The 20,786-nt window shown below is 45.1% G+C and overlaps 1 protein-coding gene across 6 annotated transcripts in view; it reads right to left on the bottom strand.

Annotated features, from left to right (window-relative positions):
* Positions 1–20,786, bottom strand: part of TP53BP1 (tumor protein p53 binding protein 1) — a 767,880-nt gene that overhangs the window by 237,061 nt on the left and 510,033 nt on the right. The window lies entirely within an intron of this gene.

Here is a 20,786-nt window from a genome sequence, read left to right as displayed (position 1 = left end):
CAACAAGCCTCAGCCTAGCTCCTTTGAAGAGAAATAAAGTAGCACCCTATGAAATGAGAAGAAACAAGGAGAGACACTAACAGTTCAATCATATCGCAATGGAGAAACATGACTATGCAATCACAGCAGACGACACCGATGCTTTAAAAGTTCTGACATGCCCTGTGATAACGCATACCTGATTCACTTGAGGTCGGATTTTCAAGCTATAAACACCATTGTCGAAATACCACATATGGGGCCCGATGTAGGTAGGCATTTACCGGTCGGTAACGGCCGAATTCGGCCGTTACCGACTGGTAAATGCCTTTTCCAATGTAGGGGGCATGTATTTACAGATTCTGTTTTTTTACCGAATCTGTATTTACCGAATCGGTAAAATTACCGAATTGGTCAATACAGACTCGGTAAAAATACCGAATCTGTAAATGCAGATGTAGGTGGCGCTTTAAACAGTGCCACAGGCCCCTCAGAATTCGTTATTTACCATTTAATACTATTGCATGGTAAATAACAAATTCAGGTGTACATGCACATCTGTGCGTGTACACCTGTGCCATGTGGCACACAGACATGCCCTTAGGGCAGGTATGTGTGCCACATGGCACACAAGCCTGCAATTGAGGTGCTAGAGAGTGTCAAAGTGACACCCAGTTCCCCCTGCCAGGATTCGGTATTTACCGATTTGGTAATTACCAAATCGGTATTTGCCATTGATTCCTATGGGCTTCAAAGCCCATAGGAATCAATGTTTAAGAAAGACAAGGGAACCCAAAAGGTATGCCATAGGGACCTTGGGCAGTATCATGTAACAAAAAACAGTGGTCCCTACTCGTGGACACAATGGTATACTGAGCTAATAATCACACACCTGATAAGTGTTATGTCTTTTGTCCAGCCGGACAAGGAATTTATTTAACAATCTTCTTAATAAAAACTGAATGAACACATTAATAACAAACGTGTTAATAATAATAAATTCCTTGTCCGGCTGGACAAAAGACATAACACTTATCAGGTGTGTGATCATTAGCTCAGTATACCGTTGTGTCCACGAGTAGGGACCGCTGTTTTTTGTAACACCATAGGAATCAATGGCAAATACTGATTCGGTATTTACCGAATCGGTAAATACCGAATCATACAGAATCGGTTATTTAAAAAGAAAAATTACCTAAATCTGCCTACTTCAAATTTACCTACTCTTAAATACCGAATCGGTATGATTCGGTATTTAAGAGTAGGTAAATCGAAATTACCTACATCGGGCCCATGGTGTAAACATGCATACACCTAGTACCCAGATGTACGAAAAAATAACATGGGCCCTTATTCACAAAGCTAAACTTACACTGTTGTATAAGTGAACAAATATTTGCTAGTCACAAAGGGATTTATGAGTAGCATCCTTAAGGATGTGGCGTCTCTGCACATAAAAAGATAGGTCTTAGGACTTTTACATGTGGAGACTCTGCTCTCGTAAAAATAGTACTGGTAAATCAGTTTGTGAACTGCAAACAACTGTAAATCGGTAGAGTGGGGACCCATCTGGTACATGACGACCAGTGCGGTTTTATGCCCTGTAGGCAGATGAACCTGCGGATGCTCTCCCATATGCTTCACTGGGTGGCAGACACTGATTTGAAGACCACGGTGGTGGCATTAGATATTGAAAATGCCTCCAATAATCTTGGTGCGACTATCTATGGCAGTTTTGGCGGAGGCTGGGTCCAGCATTTCTCTCATGGGCGCAGTTGCACTATGCCCAACCCATGGCGCATTTCTGGACCTTGACTGTGGTGTCAGAGTGTTTGTCTATTGAATGGGGTACGAGGCAGGTTTGCCCCCTATTGCCACTCCTCTTCGCCTTGGCAATGGAGCCCTTGACAGTTCAGTTACACCGTGCTATGGCTCAATAGGGTGTTGTGGAGGGAGGGCGCATTTATGTTTTCTTATACACAGATGATGCATTAATTTATGTTCTTCACCCAGTGCAATCAGCGAGTGAATTGTTGGGAGATCAGGACTGCCTTTGGGGAGGTCCTGGGTTTACAAGCCAACCATCACAATTTTGGGCTTTCTCCTCTAGCTGGGCAGGTGGGAATCGACAGTGCTGCTCTCCTAGTGACAGGATTCCAATGGAAGTGCAATTACTTACCTGTAATCCTAGTTCTCTTCCAGGGGTATCCTCATCAAAGTCATAAGCACACGAATATTCCCGCCTATGCCCGGGACCCTGGAAACACATCACATATATGTGAAATATATATGTGTATATATATATATGTATATGTGTATATGTGTATATATATATATACATATATATATATACACACACATATATATATATATATATATATATATATATAATTCCATACTGACTGATCCAGGGTGCGGGCGCGGCGCTCATTTGAAAACTGCTTTAATATACATCAGAAAGCACAATCCTTCAAGGAAGAATGAAAAAACCATCGTCAGCACATAGGCTGCATTGCAAAAACATTAGAGAAAAAAAGCTGAAAAGATAACCCACATAAACACTCACAATAAACTGGCACCATGCCTTTAAGGCAGCCATGACTCCTAGCTTCCCATCATGCCTCAGGGGTGACAGTTAGGTCAGTTGTTCTTTGTGGATACCCGCAGATCATTTTACCAAAAAAATAATATGTATCATATTCACTTGCCCGGGGAGGTGGGTGGGTTGCTTATGACTTTGATGAGCATACCCCAGGAAGAGAATTAGGATTACAGGTAAGTAACTTATCCTTCTCTTCCAGGGGATCCTCATCAATAGTCATAAGCACATGAATAGATTAGCAAGCCCATTCCCTCATCCTGCGGGCAAGTAAACAGAGTACCATCAGGATACATATACGACATAAGGCAAATACAGACTCCGAACGATTAGCATTGGAACAGATTCCTCAAGGAGCCCTGGCCCACTTGGGTATCTGCCCTGGAGTCCGAATCCAGACAGTAATGACTGGTAAACGTATGGCCCTATATCCAAGTTTCAGCCTTGCAAATCTTGGCCATCGGTACATTGTGTAAGAATGCAATCGTAGCAGCCTTGCCCCTAGTAGAGTGAGCTGTAGGGGAGGCAAACAGAGGCTTATTCGCTATTTGGTAGGCCAACTTTATACAAGACATTATCCGTCTTGAAATGGATTTTTTAGAAGCTGGAAAGTCTGTTCTAACAGAGCCATAGTTTACAATCAATTGATCAGCCTTTCTAATGGATTTTGTTGCTTCCAAATAGAATTTGAGAACCCTCTTGAGGTCTAGTGAATGAAGAGACCTTTCCGCTAGTGTATCAGGATTGGGAAAGAAAGAGGGTCGAGAGATTGTCTGATTAACATGGAAATCAGACACAACCATGGGTAAGAAGGAGGGGTGAGTTCACATAACCACCCTATTGTGGTGGAAAACTGTATACAGTTCTTTAGAACAGAGTGCTTGAATTTCACTCAGATCCAGGCAGATGTAATCGCCACTAGAAAGGCTACTTTCCAAGTAAGGTGTTGTAATATGGCCTTATGAACGGGATCAAATGGAGGACCCATCAATTTGGACAAGACAAGATTCAACTCCCAAGGAGGGTAAGGAGGTCGAACTGGAGGATAAACCTTCTTCAACCCCTGTAGGAAGTCCATGAGCAACTGAAGTTGAAAGAAAGAAGGTTGGTTAGGAGATTTACGGTATGCTGTGATGGCCGCCAAATGTACTTTTATGGATGCAGTTCTTCAAACCAGATTTGGCTGAGTAGATTACCTCTTCTTGCCCATTACCTGGAGTCCAACCATTACGGATACACCACAAGTAAAACCTTTTCCATTTAAGAGAGTATAAGGTTCTTGTGGAAGGTCCCTTTGACTCCCTCAAAATGTCCATGCAGTCCTGAGGGAGGTTCAAATGTCCGTACTGCAGGACTTCAGGAGCCATGCTGCAAAGTGAGTGAGGGAAGGCTGGGGTGCAGAATTCCCTCTGCCCCCCCGCCCATTTTGGTGAGAAGGTTAGACCTGCACGGAAGTCTCCGATGCGGGCGAACCGAGAGCTGCAACAGGTCTGGATACCACCATTGGCGAGGCCAGTCCGGTGCTATGAGGATCATTGTCCTTCTGGATCATAGAAGTTTGGCCAAAACCTTCGGAATGAGAGGGAGGGGTGGAAAGGCGTATGCAAACGTTCCTGACCAGTCTTCAAAAGAGCATTCCCCCTCGTTCCTGGTCGGTAAAACCTGGATGCGAAGGCTTGGCATTTTCAGTTTTAATTGTCTGCAAAGAGGTCGATGAAAGGATGAACCCATTGATGAAAAATGTCTGCCACCTCTTCGTCTTTGAGCACCCAGTATTCTTGCTTCTCGAGGTGACGACTGAGGGCGTCTGCTCGCAAGTTCTGGTCTCCTGGCAGATGCAAAGCCATGATCGATAGGTTCCTGGCTAGCAGCCAGTGCCAGATCACCTGGCATTCGAGAGACAGAGGGCAAGAGCGTGTTCCACCTTGTTTGTTTAGGTAATACATGGTGGTTGTATTGTCCGTTTGAAACAGGATCGATCCAGACTGAATTGAAGGATGAAAAGCCTTTGAGGGCTAAATGAATCGCCCCCAGTTCCAGCATGTTGATATGATATGTCTGCTCTCTGTTGGTCCATCTGCCCTGAATTTGAAGATGACCCAGATGTGCTCCCCAACCCTAAAGTGACGCATCCGTGATCAGGGACTCCCACCAGAAGGTTCTGTGGTTACAGCCACTAGAGAATGTACTTCTTTGCTGTGGGAGAGAGGAAATTCCGGTCGTTCCACTGACCCGAGGATTGGTTCCATTTGTCCTCGAGATCTTGCTGCAACGGTCTCATCCGCAATATGGCGTTGTGTATGAGAAAAATGCAAGAGGCCATCGACCCCAGCAGAGGCGCCCACCTGTCTTACTGATGGCTGATGAGCGTGGAGGATGATATTGCTTTTGTCTTTCATTGATGACAATCTCACCTCAGTCGGAGTTTAGGTTGGCGCCCAGATAGTGGAGTGATTGGGTCGGTTGAAGAACTGACTTGTCCAGGTTGACATGCAGGCCTAAGCGCTGAAGGATATCCAGGCAGATCACTCACAGGAGTTCGCTTTGCATCAGGGGGTGCCGCAGGGCTCATTATTGAGCCCTCTATTGTTCAACATCTATGTTATACCCCTGGCGGAGGTGGCAAGGGGTTGTCACTGGCGTCGTATGCTGACGACACCCAATTGGTGATCTCTTTCTCTAAGAAATGTGGTATCAACTTGGGCAAGTTCAAAGAGGACCTTCTTGCAGTCTCTGACTGGATGGCGGTAAACTGCTTACAGTTGAACGCTAGCAAGTCCAAGATTTTGATGTTTGGGAAGGATCAGGCGCTATGGTCCAAGCAGTGTTGGCCGGATCGTCTTAAAGCCCCCCTCCCCAATGAGACTGTGAAGAACCTAGGTGTGTGGTTCGACAATGGCCTGACCTTCGACACGCAATTGAAAGCTGTGGCAGGGGTCTGTTTTGGGCTCTTGCAAGGCTTGAAACCGCTGCTGGTTTTTTTTCATCCCAAGGTACGTGAAACCATTGTCCAGGCGTCAATTCTGTCCAGACTGGACTATGGTAATTCCCTCTACCTCTGCGCCAATAAGGCCAGCATCAAGCGCTTGCAGAGGGTTCAGAATGCGGCGGCTCGTATTCTGGTTGCACTTCCGAGATCTTGCTTAGTCGCGTACGTGCTCCCTAAACTCCATTGGTTGCCTGTCGAAGAGCGCATTCAGTTTAAGGCTCTTTGCGTTTCGCACAAGATCTTAACTCGCCAGGCACCTTTGGGGCTATCTAATTTGCTAGAGTTCTATGTGCCTGGGTGCCCACTGAGATCTGCCAACCTAGCGTTGGTCTGTACTCCCTAGTTTGGAAAGCCAGAGCTGGTGGGCGTTCATTCCACAGTTTGGCAGCTAAACTTTGGTACGCCCTCCCTGCTCCCATTAGAGAAATCCAGAATCACTTGGCATTTCGAAAAGCCTTAAAGACCTGGCTTTTCCCTGTTTTCGCTCCTGGGCTCCTGTCCACGGTATCTGGTGGCGCTGGGACAAACCGTCTCTGGGGCAGTCATGCACAATACAAATCTGAAATAAATAAATAAAGATGTGACGGTGTTCCTGCACCATTTGAGGAGATGACCCCTTCAACAGCCAGTCGTCCAGGTATGAATAAACAAATAGACCTTGGCGATGTAATGCTGCTGGTACTACTGCCTTTTTTGTGAATTCCCTCGGAGTAGATTTTAGGCCAAAGTGGAAGACCTTGAACTGGTAATGCTTCGTGCCCACCATGAACTGCAGGAACTTGCTATGTCGTGGTGTGATTGGAATGTGAAAGTACGCATCTTGGAGATCCACCGAACACATCCAATCGCCTTTCCTCAGATGTCGAAATATTTGATGGAGCGCCAACATTCGAAACTCCTCCTTTTTGATGAACTTGTTCAGTGTACATAGATCTAGAATTGGTCTGAACTTGTTCGGTTGGTCTTTTTCTGAACAAGAAAGTATCTTGAGTAAACTCCTTTTCCTCTTTGTGCAGGAGGAACCTCTTCTATTGCTAGTTTTTTGAGAAAGGTCGACACTTCCTAACGCAGAAGGTCTAGATGTAGATGACAGGATTTTACTTGAGGAATGTTTTTTGGGGACGCGCAAAAATGTAGTGCGTACCCATTTTCTAGTATATTCAGCACCCACAGATCTTTGGTTATGTTGCGCCACTCTTGAATGTAGTTTGAGATACTCCTTCCCACTGGAGTGTGCAACGGTGCTAGAGGAAGCAGAAACTCATTGCTTCCCTTGAGTTTTTGTTGTGGAAGAGGACTGCTATTGGTGTCCTCCTCTTCCTCTCGAGGAAAGACGGCCTTGGTACTGGGACTCGTTCTGTTTGTTTTGCGACCATTGAGGGGTTTGAACCCGCTGTTAAAAATGTTTCCGATTGTAGTGCCTGTATCGTCGCTTAAACTCTTTTTTCTTTTCCAGGCCTGTGGAAAAGTAAATTTTGCCATGTCATATGTGCCTACGTGTTCCCCATGTTATGCCATATGTGCATGATCGATATGCATGTATTCCCCTCTGATCGATTAAAGACGCAATTACAGTTGTGTCCATCTCTAGTATGCCAGTTTCCAGTTTTCGTAAATACAACGAATATCAGGCCTATGTAAAGCTACGTTGCCACGTTTTACAGTGTGCACGTTAATTCATTGAATTGTCCCCGTTTCTAGGCCTCAAAAGGGCCCGGACTCAGATTCAGCTCCTGTTTCCTGAACCCTCTCCGAGGAGCGATACAGCCCCCACCTGTATCCCTGACCCTTAGCTTACTTTCATGCCTCGCAGTGCCCGGCTCGGCCTGGCTCTGCCTCCGAGTCTGCCAAGAGTATGTTATGATTCTAGTTATCAGTCCAGCCCTCCTTCTCTGCATTCCTAAGCTACTGAATCGCATCAATAGTTTCCGTCATGGTCTAGCCTTTATGTCTCCATGTAAGAGAAATACTGTATTAATATTCATAGAATATTCCTCGCACATGCAATACATTTAGAATAATGCATGCACCAGTCTTAGTGTCTGTTAGCCTTTATCCTGATAACTCTTGGATTCTATCAACATGTTCTCTAAACACTAGATACTAGATAGGCTTTAGGTACATGTCGCTCTGACCCTCCAGACTTTCGTCTCCTCTTCTAGCGCAGAAGTCATAGCCCCCCAGTTCTCCCTGGTAACACGTCATTGCCAGTTTACGCGCACCACTAGGTTAGAGGTCCCAGCTGCTCAGGTAGCCCCCTCCATGTCTCCGCCCCTTTTATGACATATTCTGTTACGTTTGCATCACATGTCTATGTATACGCCCTGTACACACCTCTTGTTACACCCACTTTATGCCTTATCTTTCGCGACTGCTACAAACTCCGCCTACTGCTACGCCTACTGTACTGAATACAATGTATTTGTTTAACTATAAATATTGTGCACTGTTATTAAAAGTTACCCCCTTTATCCTTATGCTCCCAGATCCTGCCCCCGGCAGCTGCCGGGCCCTGCCATCCCATTCCCGTACAGGCTGTCCTGTTCCAGTCCTTTATGCTTAATTAAAGCCTGTCAACTCCAGCTACCTCGAATCTTGACTCTTATTTATTGAGCTACCTGTTTATTAATTATAGTCAAAAATAGAACCGGTAATTAATTATTTATTTACCACATAATGGCGCCCGAACAGGGACTTGCCCTTTCCCCACGCGCCGGAGAAGCCACGCAGGCCCCCTGATCCTCTGCAGCCGTGACGGAACCATCCTGCGCAGCGGCAGATATTTCTGCTTCAAGTATCCCTCAGGTCCACGGAGGAGACGGAGGTTGCGGTCCAGCATCCAGACGAGGCGGTGGAGGAACGCGGCGAGTCCCGACCAGAGCCCAAGCCGAGAGTTCAAGGTCCGAGGTATCCGGAGGCCCACCTGTAACTGAAGTCCGAAGTTCGTCGTCCGTCGTCGTAGCAGTCCAGTCCAGTCCGAGGCCTTGCGTTCTTGCTGCCCGGTGAGTACCGTTGCTGGGGTAGTATCTAGACAGGGTCAATTAATTTGTCTCTGGTCCGTGGGTTTGGGTACGCAAATCCAACACGAAGTGTCCACCTAGGTGGATGCGGGTCCTGACGTGTCTCTTTATGAGACCGGTATGTTTTGTACTGTTTTAGCAGTGCATCTAGTCAGTCCAGTAAGTTCTGTTCTCGAGAAATTCATGTGTTCTGTTCTCAGTATTTCAGGTAGTATTCTGTCCGAACTGTTATTTTAAATGTTATTTCATGTGTTTTCAATGTCGTGGTATGAGTGATTTGTTTTCTTAAAGTTATTATTGTGTTTATCGTGTATTGTACTGTGTCCAGACTCTAGCATAGTTATGCCTCTGTTCTCGAAGTTACGTCAGTTAAAAACTAGAAAAGGTCTGCTCGAGGAAGCAGTCCCTGTCCCGCCTAGGGACAGTCCAGGACATTTTATGTATCATAAGCATGGCTTGAGTGCCATAATGTATCTAGATTTATGGTCTGATTACACCAGACATCTCGAAGAGAAATATAGATGGCCTGTATCAGGCACATGGGATGCCGAGAGAAGAAGTATTATGGAAAAAGAAAGCCAGACAGTCACAGAAAGATGCCATCGAGTTATGGCGCAAAGAATCTCATAAAAGAACAGAGAAAGAAATCAGAAAGTCTGAGTTAAGTAGAGAATCCTCAGAAAGAGCCCAAGAAAGGGAATTAATCGAAATAGGTGAACGAGTTAAAGCCGAACAGTCAGACAGACAGAGAAATGCCCTCATTAAGGGTATGTATCCTCTTCTTGCCGAGGGCTTGTCAAAAGCAACCCCGGAAGCACCATGTAATTTCCCGCCGCCATTAGTTCCGATTAAGCTACGTCACAAACCGACCGCAGCTGATATTTTTCTCTCGTCCTATTTGGACGACACAGTCCCAGAATATGCAAATCCTGCTCCGCCAGTTCCTGTAAATAATGTAATTCCTGTTCCTCCAGCCACCGGGGCACCTGTTACAGCACCTGTTACGGTACCCCCGGTCCAGCCCGTAGTACAAGTTCCCGCTACATCGGTCACTCTGCCAGCACGAAGAGTATCAGTCGACGATTCCAGTTTAGGGGCCGCGGGGGGAGGTCCTCCTGGTACCCCGCCGCCACACAAACGTGTAACATTAGTCGAGTTACATGAACGTGCGTTACAGCGTACGCCCAAACATCAGTCCGTTGCAGATATCAGACGAGCTCTTACCGAATGCCGTTATGATCCAGTCCCAGGCGATGATAATATGGTTATATATTCATTGCGCGTAAGACGGGTGACCGAGTATTTGGACACCCTACCGAATATGAAAGAAGATCTAGACAGAATATATCGTTTCATCCGTACAGGAGACGATCCAGAAAGTATTGGCGAAATCATGTCTCTAAGGAAAGCTGAGACCCAGCTCATGCTATTGAAATTTCTAATCAATTGTTTAGTAAGGGAACAAGATTGTCCGACTAAAGATCCGACCGAAATGAAAGTCCTGACAAGGTGGAGTGATAACATAGCTGAGGGTAGACACAAGACACTCAGTAGTATAGAAAGTATGTACAAGAAAATTCGTAAGGAAATAATAAGGTTACACGAAAAACGCAAAGCAGCACAAGTAAGCGAGAAAGAAGACAACTCTTCTACCGAAGAGGTAGACGACGAGAATCCTTCCAGAATAGCGTATGTAGGTAGAACTAGACTTCCCGACCGACATTCACGTCTAGAATACAAGAAAGTTTTTCATCTTCCAGCACCAGAACAAGGTTCTCTTGAGCAAATATTTCAAGTTACCGATCACATCCTGAAATCACGAATCGGTTATAGTGAACTTAGTACCATGCATGAACAAGAACTAGCCCGATCAGCAGTCCGATGGGTTACTGATTCTACCACTTTTCCAGATGAAATAGTGGCACAAATGTTTCTGAAACTGCCCCCAGCCGAGCAGCGACTGGTGGGTATGTATATCATCCAGCACCTCATTACACTGTATGAGGGTCAGCATTCTGATCCAGGTCCGTTACATGATGTTCTGAACGAGTTACTCCAGTATAAATGGAAAGGTTTAGGTACTGATTTAATTAGTGTCATTCTAGAACAGCGCCACAAATACCGAACGTTTCTGAATCCGCATTTTGTTCATGTCTCACCTCCAGACAGTAAACCATTCTGTATAGACAGACAGCATCCGTTACGAGAAGTCCACCCAGTTAGAGGAACGGGTGGCGATCTAGACGAGTATTTGTTTACACCCCGATTACCAAGATGGAACTCTTAGAGATGAAGAAGATAATTCCCTGTCACGACAAAGATCCAGCAGGGTTCCACCGTGAATTAAAAGACATGCTCCGTATGGGAGAATACACGTATCCAGATATCATTAAAATGTTAAAGGTCCTGTTGCCCGCAGGGGTATATGAAAAACTCAAGGAAAAAGAATGGGAGGTGGGAGAGAAAAAGATTGATTGGACAGCTCTAGAAGCTGAAGATAATTCCCGAGTACCCGGTACCGGTCTTGGGGACAAATGTAAAGAATTGCCAGAGTTATTGATCCAGGTTTTGCCAAGATTACTAGCCACGAAAAAGGAAGACTGGGATGCCATCTCAGCCTGTAAACAGAAACCAGATGAAGATACTAGTGATTTTTATTCTAGATTCGAAAAATGTTTCATTATCAACAGTGGTCTCAAGACAGGTAGCGAGTCGTACCCTCATCTTTTTGTTACTAAACTAGTCGAGAATTCAAGTCCACAAGTTAAAAATCGAGTTTTGAAAGTCGAAAGTACCTGGCAAGCTAGTACCCCGTCACAAATGCTTCAGATGCTCCAGTATCACCAGAATAGAATCAGGGAAGAGCAAGAACACGAAAGGAAACGTATGAAAGATACGAAAATGAAAGTACTAGTTGCACAATCTGTTCCACAAGACAGTCAGAAGAGGGGTCCGAATCAAGCCAGTCATTCTGCAGCTCCCGTTAAAGGGACATGCAATTATTGTAAACAGCCAGGTCATTTTATAAACGAGTGTGCAGTTCTGAAACACAACATAGCCACTGGTAAGACTAAAGAAAGACCACGTCCGCCTAGACAAGAACAAGTTTCACAGACTTCACCGTCATCACAGAATGCACAACAGACAGTTCCAGCATCGCAGCCCATCGCTGCAACACAGCATGTTACACAGCAAATGTACCAGTATGCTCAGACAGAGTATCCAGAGTATCAACAGTATTCATGAAACAGCCTAGAGAGGGAGGTAGGCTTGCCTCTCATCGAGATACCTGTAGATCAAGAGGGTCCCTATGTACACAGTCAAGTATTGAGGAAAGACAGAAAGTTTTTGATTGATACAGGGGCAAGTAGGACTACTATCAGTCATGACGAGGTTCCAGGGGCTCCGCTCTCAGGCTCTAGAAATGTTTCCCTTGGATTTTCAGGAAAGCCTATTGTAAACGAGATTTCAAAGCCAGTTACTCTAGAAGTTGGTCCATTGTCCCGAACTACTGATTTGTTACTTACGAAATCATGTCCAGAAAATTTGTTAGGTATTAAAACATTAAAAGAATTAGGTGCAGTTATTTGCTGTTCCCCAGAAGGAATACGATTGTTTTTAAGGGACTATAAAGGTCACTATGTATTACGCGATTTTGATCCAAGATTATCCAATGTACCGCAGCATCTATGGGCGCAAGGTCCAACTGATGTAGGTTTTATGCAAATCACACCCCATCGTGTGACCCTCAAGCAAGGTGTTGTCCTGCCACGGATCAGACAGTACAAATTGCCACCTGAGGCTGTAGCAGCCTTATCCAAAATTATTGACGAGCTCATTGCTCAAGGAGTGGTTGTAGAAACTGACTCCAATGTATGTAATTCTCCTATCATTCCAGTCATGAAACGTACTGATCCAAATGCACCTCCAGTATATCGATTAGTGATTGACCTTCGAGAACTTAATAAATGTATCATACCTCAGTATCCAGTAGTCCCAGATATTTCATCCCTATTAACAGCCATTGATTCTGAAGCTACATTTTTTACTGTAATAGACCTCAAGAATGCATTTTTCAGTGTTCCCATTCATCCAGACAGCCAGTACCTTTTCGGTTTTTGTTTAAATGGAAGGAGCTATAAATTCACACGAGCTCCTCAAGGTTTCACAGAAAGTCCTAGTATTTACAGTCAAGCACTTAAGAGACAACTAGACAATATTCACATGCCAACAGACACTGCCCTGCTCCAGTATGTCGATGATCTACTGATCACAGCCCGTTCTGAACGTGACTGCGAGCGAGCGTCACTTACAGTTCTGTATTTCCTAGCCGAGATGGGGCACAAGGTGTCCCCTTCGAAGCTCCAGTTCTGTGTCCAGCAAGTGATCTACTTAGGCCACTTACTGTCCAAGTGGGGTAGGCAGTTGACACCAGACCGTATCCAGTTAATAGCGAGTCTTCCACAGCCCAAGACACAGAAGGAGGTACGTGCTTTTATCGGCCTTACTTCTTACTGCAGACAATGGATTCCTCAGTATGCATTTCTAGCCAAGCCACTGATACAGTTAACGACACAGGAGGCAGCCGTATCGACTGTCCTCCCTTGGACCCAGGAACATACACTTGTTTTTAATGAATTAAAGAAAGCCTTATGCCAAGCACCTGTTCTAGCTACACCGAACTACAGTAAGCCTTTTACACTTTTTGTCACAGAACGTGATGGTACTGCATTATCTGTTCTCACACAAGATCAAGCAGGACAGTACAAGCCCTGTGCTTATTTTTCGAGCACATTAGATCCAGTAGCCCAGGCTCTGCCTGCGTGCCTCAAGTCAGTTGCAGCCACAGCTCTAGCTATCAGACAAAGTGATTCCATAGTGTTAGGACACTCCCTGACAGTACAAGTCCCACATTCCGTGGAAGTTCTTTTAAACCGAACACAGACACAGCACTTGACCATTGCACGTTTAACAGGTTATGAACTGACACTGTTCCAGCCACACATAGAAATCAGACGCTGCAACGTTCTAAATCCTGCTACCCTGTTACCATCAGTTACTTCAAATCCTGCCACACATGACTGTGTGGAAGTCATTAATACTATGACTAAGCCAAGACAAGACCTGACAGACATTGCATTACCAGATCCCGACCTGACACTTTATGTGGATGGTTCATGTATGAGAACAAGTACAGGAGAACTAGTAGCCGCGTATGCAGTGACTACTGAAACCGAAGTTATAGAAACACGTCGTATTGACATCCTGTCTGCTCAAGCAGCAGAGCTAGTTGCTCTGACCCAAGCCTGCATACGTGCCAAGAACCTGAAAGTAAACATATATACAGATTCACGTTACGCATTCGGAGTTGTACACGACTTCGGAGTGCTCTGGCAGGAGAGAGGTTTCATGACTTCTCATGGAACCAAGATTCAGCATGGTCTCCTCATTCAAGCTCTGTTAGATGCAATACATTTACCGACAGCTATCGCTATCATGAAGTGCAAGGCACATACGAAAGTTACTGACATCATTTCCCAAGGTAATGATCTAGCAGATCGAACAGCCAAGCTTACAGCTCAGACACCAGACATTCCAGTTAACAAGACACAGACATTCATTCCAGAACAGACTACATGTATGACAGTTAAGGACCCTACACAAGATGTCATAGACATACAGTTACATGCTACTCCTGAAGAAATTAAGAAATGGTCCGAACAAGGAGGGGTCCAGACAGATCAGGGATGGGTGACAAAGGGAAAAGCCACATGGTTTCTCCCCGACTCTATGGTTCAAGTCATTATCAATACCGCACATAGTCCAACACATCTAGGAGAAAAAGCTATGTTAGACAGTATCCAGAACCTTTGGTTCAACAAGCACTTACGAGCTGCAGCCAAGCAGAAAGTCCGTACCTGTATGATATGTTGCCAGTTCAATCCAGGTAAAAGTGTCCCGGTGGAACAAGGTGGATTCCAACCTCCTGACCACCCTTTTGAAGTCCTCCAGATGGATTATATTCAGATGGAGCGATGTCGAGGTTTCAAGTATGTCCTCGTAGTTGTATGCGCTTTGTCCAGGTGGACAGAAGCATATCCAGTTCCAGATTACACAGCAGCGACCACTGCCAAGCAGTTGGTTCGTGAATTCTTCCCCCGTTATGGACTCCCTAGGGTCGTGTATTCTGATAACGGCCAGCCATTCTCATCTGAGTTGATGAAACATGTTTCCCTTTTGTTGGGGTACCAGTGGAAGTTCCATTGTGTACGCCATCCTGAAGCAGCCGGTCTCGTAGAGAGACATAATCAAACCCTGAAAATCCGTATTGCTAAGACATGTAAAGAGAAAGGTGTAGACTGGCTAGTTGCCCTGCCAGTTGCTTTATTCTTCATGAGGATGGTTGCACATTCTAGATCAGGTCTGTCCCCCTATGAGGTCGTATTCGGCCGCCCCCCAAACATGTGGGGTACACCTAGACCCCGCAGTATTACAGATGTTTCCAGTAATATGCTGACAGATTACCTAGCTTCCTTGATGTCTGCCCTACACTCTTGTCGTTCACAGGTTGCCGCTGCATTTCCAGATAATACCGAAGTGAAACCGCATGAGGTCATTCCAGGTGACCTAGTACTGGTCAGGAACTTTGATCGTTCAAGACCGCTGGAGCCTCGCTGGAAGGAGCCGAGACTAGTCCTTCTGACCACCCGTACGGCCGTGAAGTTGGAAGGCCGCAAGGGTTGGGTCCATCTGTCGCATATCAAGAAATTTCATGGAATCAGACAAAAGACTTTTAATGACAATTCCAAAGACTGTTCCATCACTAAAGACTGCCTGAAACAAGACTCTAAATCAGACATTAATTTCAATCCCGAACTGAAAGTTCCTCTGTTAGAGAAAACTCCGCAGCAGGAGTATAAATTAAAGCTCCGGTCTAGTAAAATAAGTCAGCCAGTTTAATTGTCTAAGTCCCTCTCGGGTGAAACGGTTAGACAGGTTTCTGACATGTATGAGATAGACCCCTATAGTGAGAGAGTTAGTCAAAACTCTATCAAATGTATCATTGTTCTAAATTTTCTTCTATTTTTGAGTTTAATGGTTACCTGCACAAGTTATGCATTACATTTATGTTTTCCAATTTCTCATGTAAATATGTTTTCTAATGCTACAGTAGAGCACACATTTAGTGATCTGCCTCCTCACGAGTTATCCTATCGTCTTGCTATGCGTAATAACACATTCATCAGAATGTTACACTATTCACACCAGACCAGCAATGCCACTAATTGTTGGGTGTGTGGTCGACTCCCCCCTTTCCAGACACCGAAGGGAGTTCTGCCACTCTTTCCTTATCCGTTTTCACATAATGGTTCGTGTGGAGCATGGTCCATGTTAACGTCATCTTCAAATGATATGTCCCTGCTGAATAGAACATGTTTTCCAGACAAGCAAGGTCTCACCCATAGAACAGGGTTAGATCTAGAAAATGAAGTATATGATTTAGGTAATTATTCTTCGAATTTTATGGTATTGAATGTTCAGTCTGATACTACTCCAGACTTACCTGCTATTTCAGTACTACCAGTCAAAGGCGAATTATGTGTCAGAAAGAATGGTTCCGCACATGTAGGACATAGTGATTGTACTACTACTGTCGAGTATAGTGACAGTGGGAAATCTATTTTCAAAGCCTCACGTCATTCTTATTTTGTTTGTGGTCAGACCGCATATGTTCGTCTGCCCCTCGATTGGGATGGAACCTGTTACATTGCCTTCCTACTGCCACCAGTTTTTCTAGCCCCATCTGATTATCATAGAAACACACATCTAGTACACATTAGACATAGAAGGGAGATTGAGTCCCCAATTGTCGATCAAACTGAAACTACTCTAGAACAATATCAAGATTTCAATAAAGGTTTCTTCTTTTTTATAGGACCTATCCAGAATAGTAAGTTAATACGTAGATTAACCAGAACCCTTGAAGCAGTAGTGAATGAGACTACTTCTGCTCTAGGTAACTTAACCGAAGAGCAATCTGCTATGAGATTTGTCGTGCTCCAAAATCGTCTCGTTCTTGACGTCATACTGGCCGATAGAGGAGGAGCATGTAGAGTCATCGGATCTAGTTGCTGCATTTTCATTCCTAATAACGCGCCGTCTGTTTATTCAGCTATAACCAGACTTCATAAAATTGCCCATCAGTTACACCAGAATCCAGGCACCTGGACATGGTCCGGTTGGCTCTGGAGTATCATATCTGCCTGGGGATGGAAAGTATTGTCATTTCTAGGTATTGCAGTAATGATCATATTCAGTTGCTGCCTCTGTATACAATGTGGCCCTGCGATTTGCGGCATTTGTGCTACCTCTTGTATTCCTAGTCCTAAGTCCCGTTCCAAGACAATTCGAGACGAGCAAATGATGCTATATGAAATGATAGATGGTATCATGAATATAGATGTTTCCTGATGGAAACGTAGGGCACAAGGAGGGAATGTGGAAAAGTAAATTTTGCCATGTCATATGTGCCTACGTGTTCCCCATGTTATGCCATATGTGCATGATCGATATGCATGTATTCCCCTCTGATCGATTAAAGACGCAATTACAGTTGTGTCCATCTCTAGTATGCCAGTTTCCAGTTTTCGTAAATACAACGAATATCAGGCCTATGTAAAGCTACGTTGCCACGTTTTACAGTGTGCACGTTAATTCATTGAATTGTCCCCGTTTCTAGGCCTCAAAAGGGCCCGGACTCAGATTCAGCTCCTGTTTCCTGAACCCTCTCCGAGGAGCGATACAGCCCCCACCTGTATCCCTGACCCTTAGCTTACTTTCATGCCTCGCAGTGCCCGGCTCGGCCTGGCTCTGCCTCCGAGTCTGCCAAGAGTATGTTATGATTCTAGTTATCAGTCCAGCCCTCCTTCTCTGCATTCCTAAGCTACTGAATCGCATCAATAGTTTCCGTCATGGTCTAGCCTTTGTGTCTCCATGTAAGAGAAATACTGTATTAATATTCATAGAATATTCCTCGCACATGCAATACATTTAGAATAATGCATGCACCAGTCTTAGTGTCTGTTAGCCTTTATCCTGATAACTCTTGGATTCTATCAACATGTTCTCTAAACACTAGATAGGCTTTAGGTACATGTCGCTCTGACCCTCCAGACTTTCGTCTCCTCTTCTAGCGCAGAAGTCATAGCCCCCCAGTTCTCCCTGGTAACACGTCATTGCCAGTTTACGCGCACCACTAGGTTAGAGGTCCCAGCTGCTCAGGTAGCCCCCTCCATGTCTCCGCCCCTTTTATGACATATTCTGTTACGTTTGCATCACGTCTATGTATACGCCCTGTACACACCTCTTGTTACACCCACTTTATGCCTTAGCTTTCGCGACTGCTACAAACTCCGCCTACTGCTACGCCTACTGTACTGAATACAATGTATTTGTTTAACTATAAATATTGTGCACTGTTATTAAAAGTTACCCCCTTTATCCTTATGCTCCCAGATCCTGCCCCCGGCAGCTGCCGGGCCCTGCCATCCCATTCCCGTACAGGCTGTCCTGTTCCAGTCCTTTATGCTTAATTAAAGCCTGTCAACTCCAGCTACCTCGAATCTTGACTCTTATTTATTGAGCTACCTGTTTATTAATTATAGTCAAAAATAGAACAGGTAATTAATTATTTATTTACCACAGGCCCACCGCCTTTAAAGTGCCCAACTCTGCTTTCATTATAGCCATTTCCTCATCCGTGTGTTCCGAACAGTTAGGTGCCAGAAAATGGAAGATTTAGAACGCGGTGAGGCGCAACCAGGAAGATCTTCGTGCACATATGCCATGTGCATAGAAGTGGGCCGCCAGAGACGCACCATCCGCTGCAGTGCTGATCACCTGGTTGGCCACCAGCACACCTTCTTGGAGGATCTCGGAGAAATCCTGCTGATCCTCCTTTGGTTTTTTTTCCTTGAAACGCTCCAGTGAATCCCATAAGGACCTGTCATAACGGCCCAGCAAAGCTGCAGCGTTAGACACCTGAAGGGAAGACGCTGCAGAGCTGCAAGCCTTCAGTCCCCAAGAATCCTGTGCTCTGCTCTCTTTATCCGGAGGAGCTGAGGAGGAAGATGCAACTGCGTGTGTCTTCTTTGCTGCTGCAATAATGACACAATGAGTCCGGAGGTGGATCCGATTTGAGAAAAAGAGGATCTGATGCAGCCGGTTTATATTTCTTCAGGATCTGAGCTGGAGCTGCTTTAGTCGATGAAGGAGTGAGGAAGATGTCCATTACTGGCTCAATGATACCAGGGACCAAAGAAAGCAATGGCCTAGTCGCAGACCTTTGATGGAGGGTCTAAAAAATTATGGACGTGGTGGTCTGAGGAGCGGACATGGTGATGCCCAGCTTTTGAGCTCCTCTAGCGAGAAAATCGTGAAAAGTGCTCTTGTAATCGATAGGTGAAACCCTAGAATGAGGGCTAGCCTTAAGGGTATGTGAATAATCCTTTTTGGATGGGTGTGTCGAAGAGGAGGACCAAGATGGTGTTCGTCGCCTCTTGTGATAACCCTGAGTCGACCTGCACTCAGGGGATCTGCCTCTGTGTTCTCTGGTCCGAGTGGTGGGTGACCTGTCCACTTCCTGCACTAGACGTTGCAACAGTGATCTGTGCAGAGGACTGGAATAGTCTGTATGTCGTTGAGCGTGACCTGTGGGCACTGTCTGCCAATGATGGAGAGGTTGGAGCCATCTGGGAGAGAGATGGATGGAAGGAGATCGCTGTCTTCTCGGCGAGCCTCTTGGCTGTGATCTTAAAGGCTCAGGCGAATGAGCAAAAGCACTGCGTGACAATGCAATAGTTTGGGGTGAGCTCTGAATAGAGGAAGAAGAGTCCCTGCGGCTTCTGGCGTGTGATTGGCGTCTTGATGAGCAATGTGACATCGATGGGGAGTGCCTCAACGTCGACCGGGTCTGTGTCACCATCACTGTTGAGTCCCTAGAACCTGATCGTCTCCTTGAAGTCGATCTCTCAGTGTGCTTCGATGCTGTATGGTGAGATGTCGAATGTCTGGAGCCCATAGACCTCGCCTTCGACGTTGAGGGTGCAGGAGACCTCAACGAGGAACGATTAGACGGAGAAATCCTTCTCGACATTGATCTTTCTCTCGACGCTGACCGTCTTCTGGAAGTCAGTGGAGTCGAGGTCGGGGCACTTCGCGTCGTCGACGGAGACCGCCGTCTCGACGTTGAACGACGGTTGGTATATTTTACTTTTGGTCTCGACATTAAGTCCCTCGCCGTCAGAGAGGATCAGGCCTTCGACGCCAAATGTCGCTAGGACGATGACGGAAGAGATGAGTGCCTGGCCTCAGTTGACGAGGTGTGTCTCAATGTTGACCACCGCCTGGTTGACGGCAACGGAGACGCCTGCTTCGACGCCGATGTCCTTGCGATGGCGGAGCATGTCTCTACATCAAGCGCCACAATTTAGAAAGAAGGGGACCCCTACTATTGGTGAACTCACTAAATGTAGGGAATAATATAAACTATATAAACACACTTCTTAGTGAGCTAGTTGAATGAGCCAGAACAACCTAGGAAATTAATCTGACAAGTGACTAAATATGATCATGCATAAACTCAATAAATAACTATTTAAATTTTTTAAGTCGAGATATTTTTGTTTTATTTAAATCTTTTTCTTATGTTCTGATACACATTTCAATTTTATCTGTACATATTACTTTAAAATGACAAACATGTGTAATTATGGCAATAGTGCGACAATCAAAATAAATAATAATGATACACAGATAAAAAAGATTAAAGAAAAACAAAAAAAGGAAAACAGTTATTCAAATGACAGTGATGGTAAACGGGGCTATTGGAGTAAGCAAAGCGGTTGGTGGAATCTCTACGCGCGTTTCGGCATTTGCCTTCATCAGGAGTCCGTCATTTGCACTAGGACACATACATAACAAGAAAAAGTAGGTGCGACAATCTTCTATGATTGGATAGTAGAAATAGTGGATGTTTATTATCAATGATCTGTAGGTTATATAGAAAACCCTGTCGTTATGACATCGATGTCTATGTTCAACTGGAGGAGCACAGAAGGGCGCCACACGGACTTGACAATTATAAACCTTCTCTGTGACTTATGTTACTTTGTATCCAGTACTCAGGTATGTGGTATGT

This window comes from Lissotriton helveticus, chromosome 3_1, assembly GCF_964261635.1.
Source record: "Lissotriton helveticus chromosome 3_1, aLisHel1.1, whole genome shotgun sequence".
In the NCBI taxonomy this organism is placed as follows: domain Eukaryota; kingdom Metazoa; phylum Chordata; class Amphibia; order Caudata; family Salamandridae; genus Lissotriton; species Lissotriton helveticus.
Note: the sequence above shows the minus strand (reverse complement) of the source record. Positions and strands in the feature narration are given on the sequence as shown.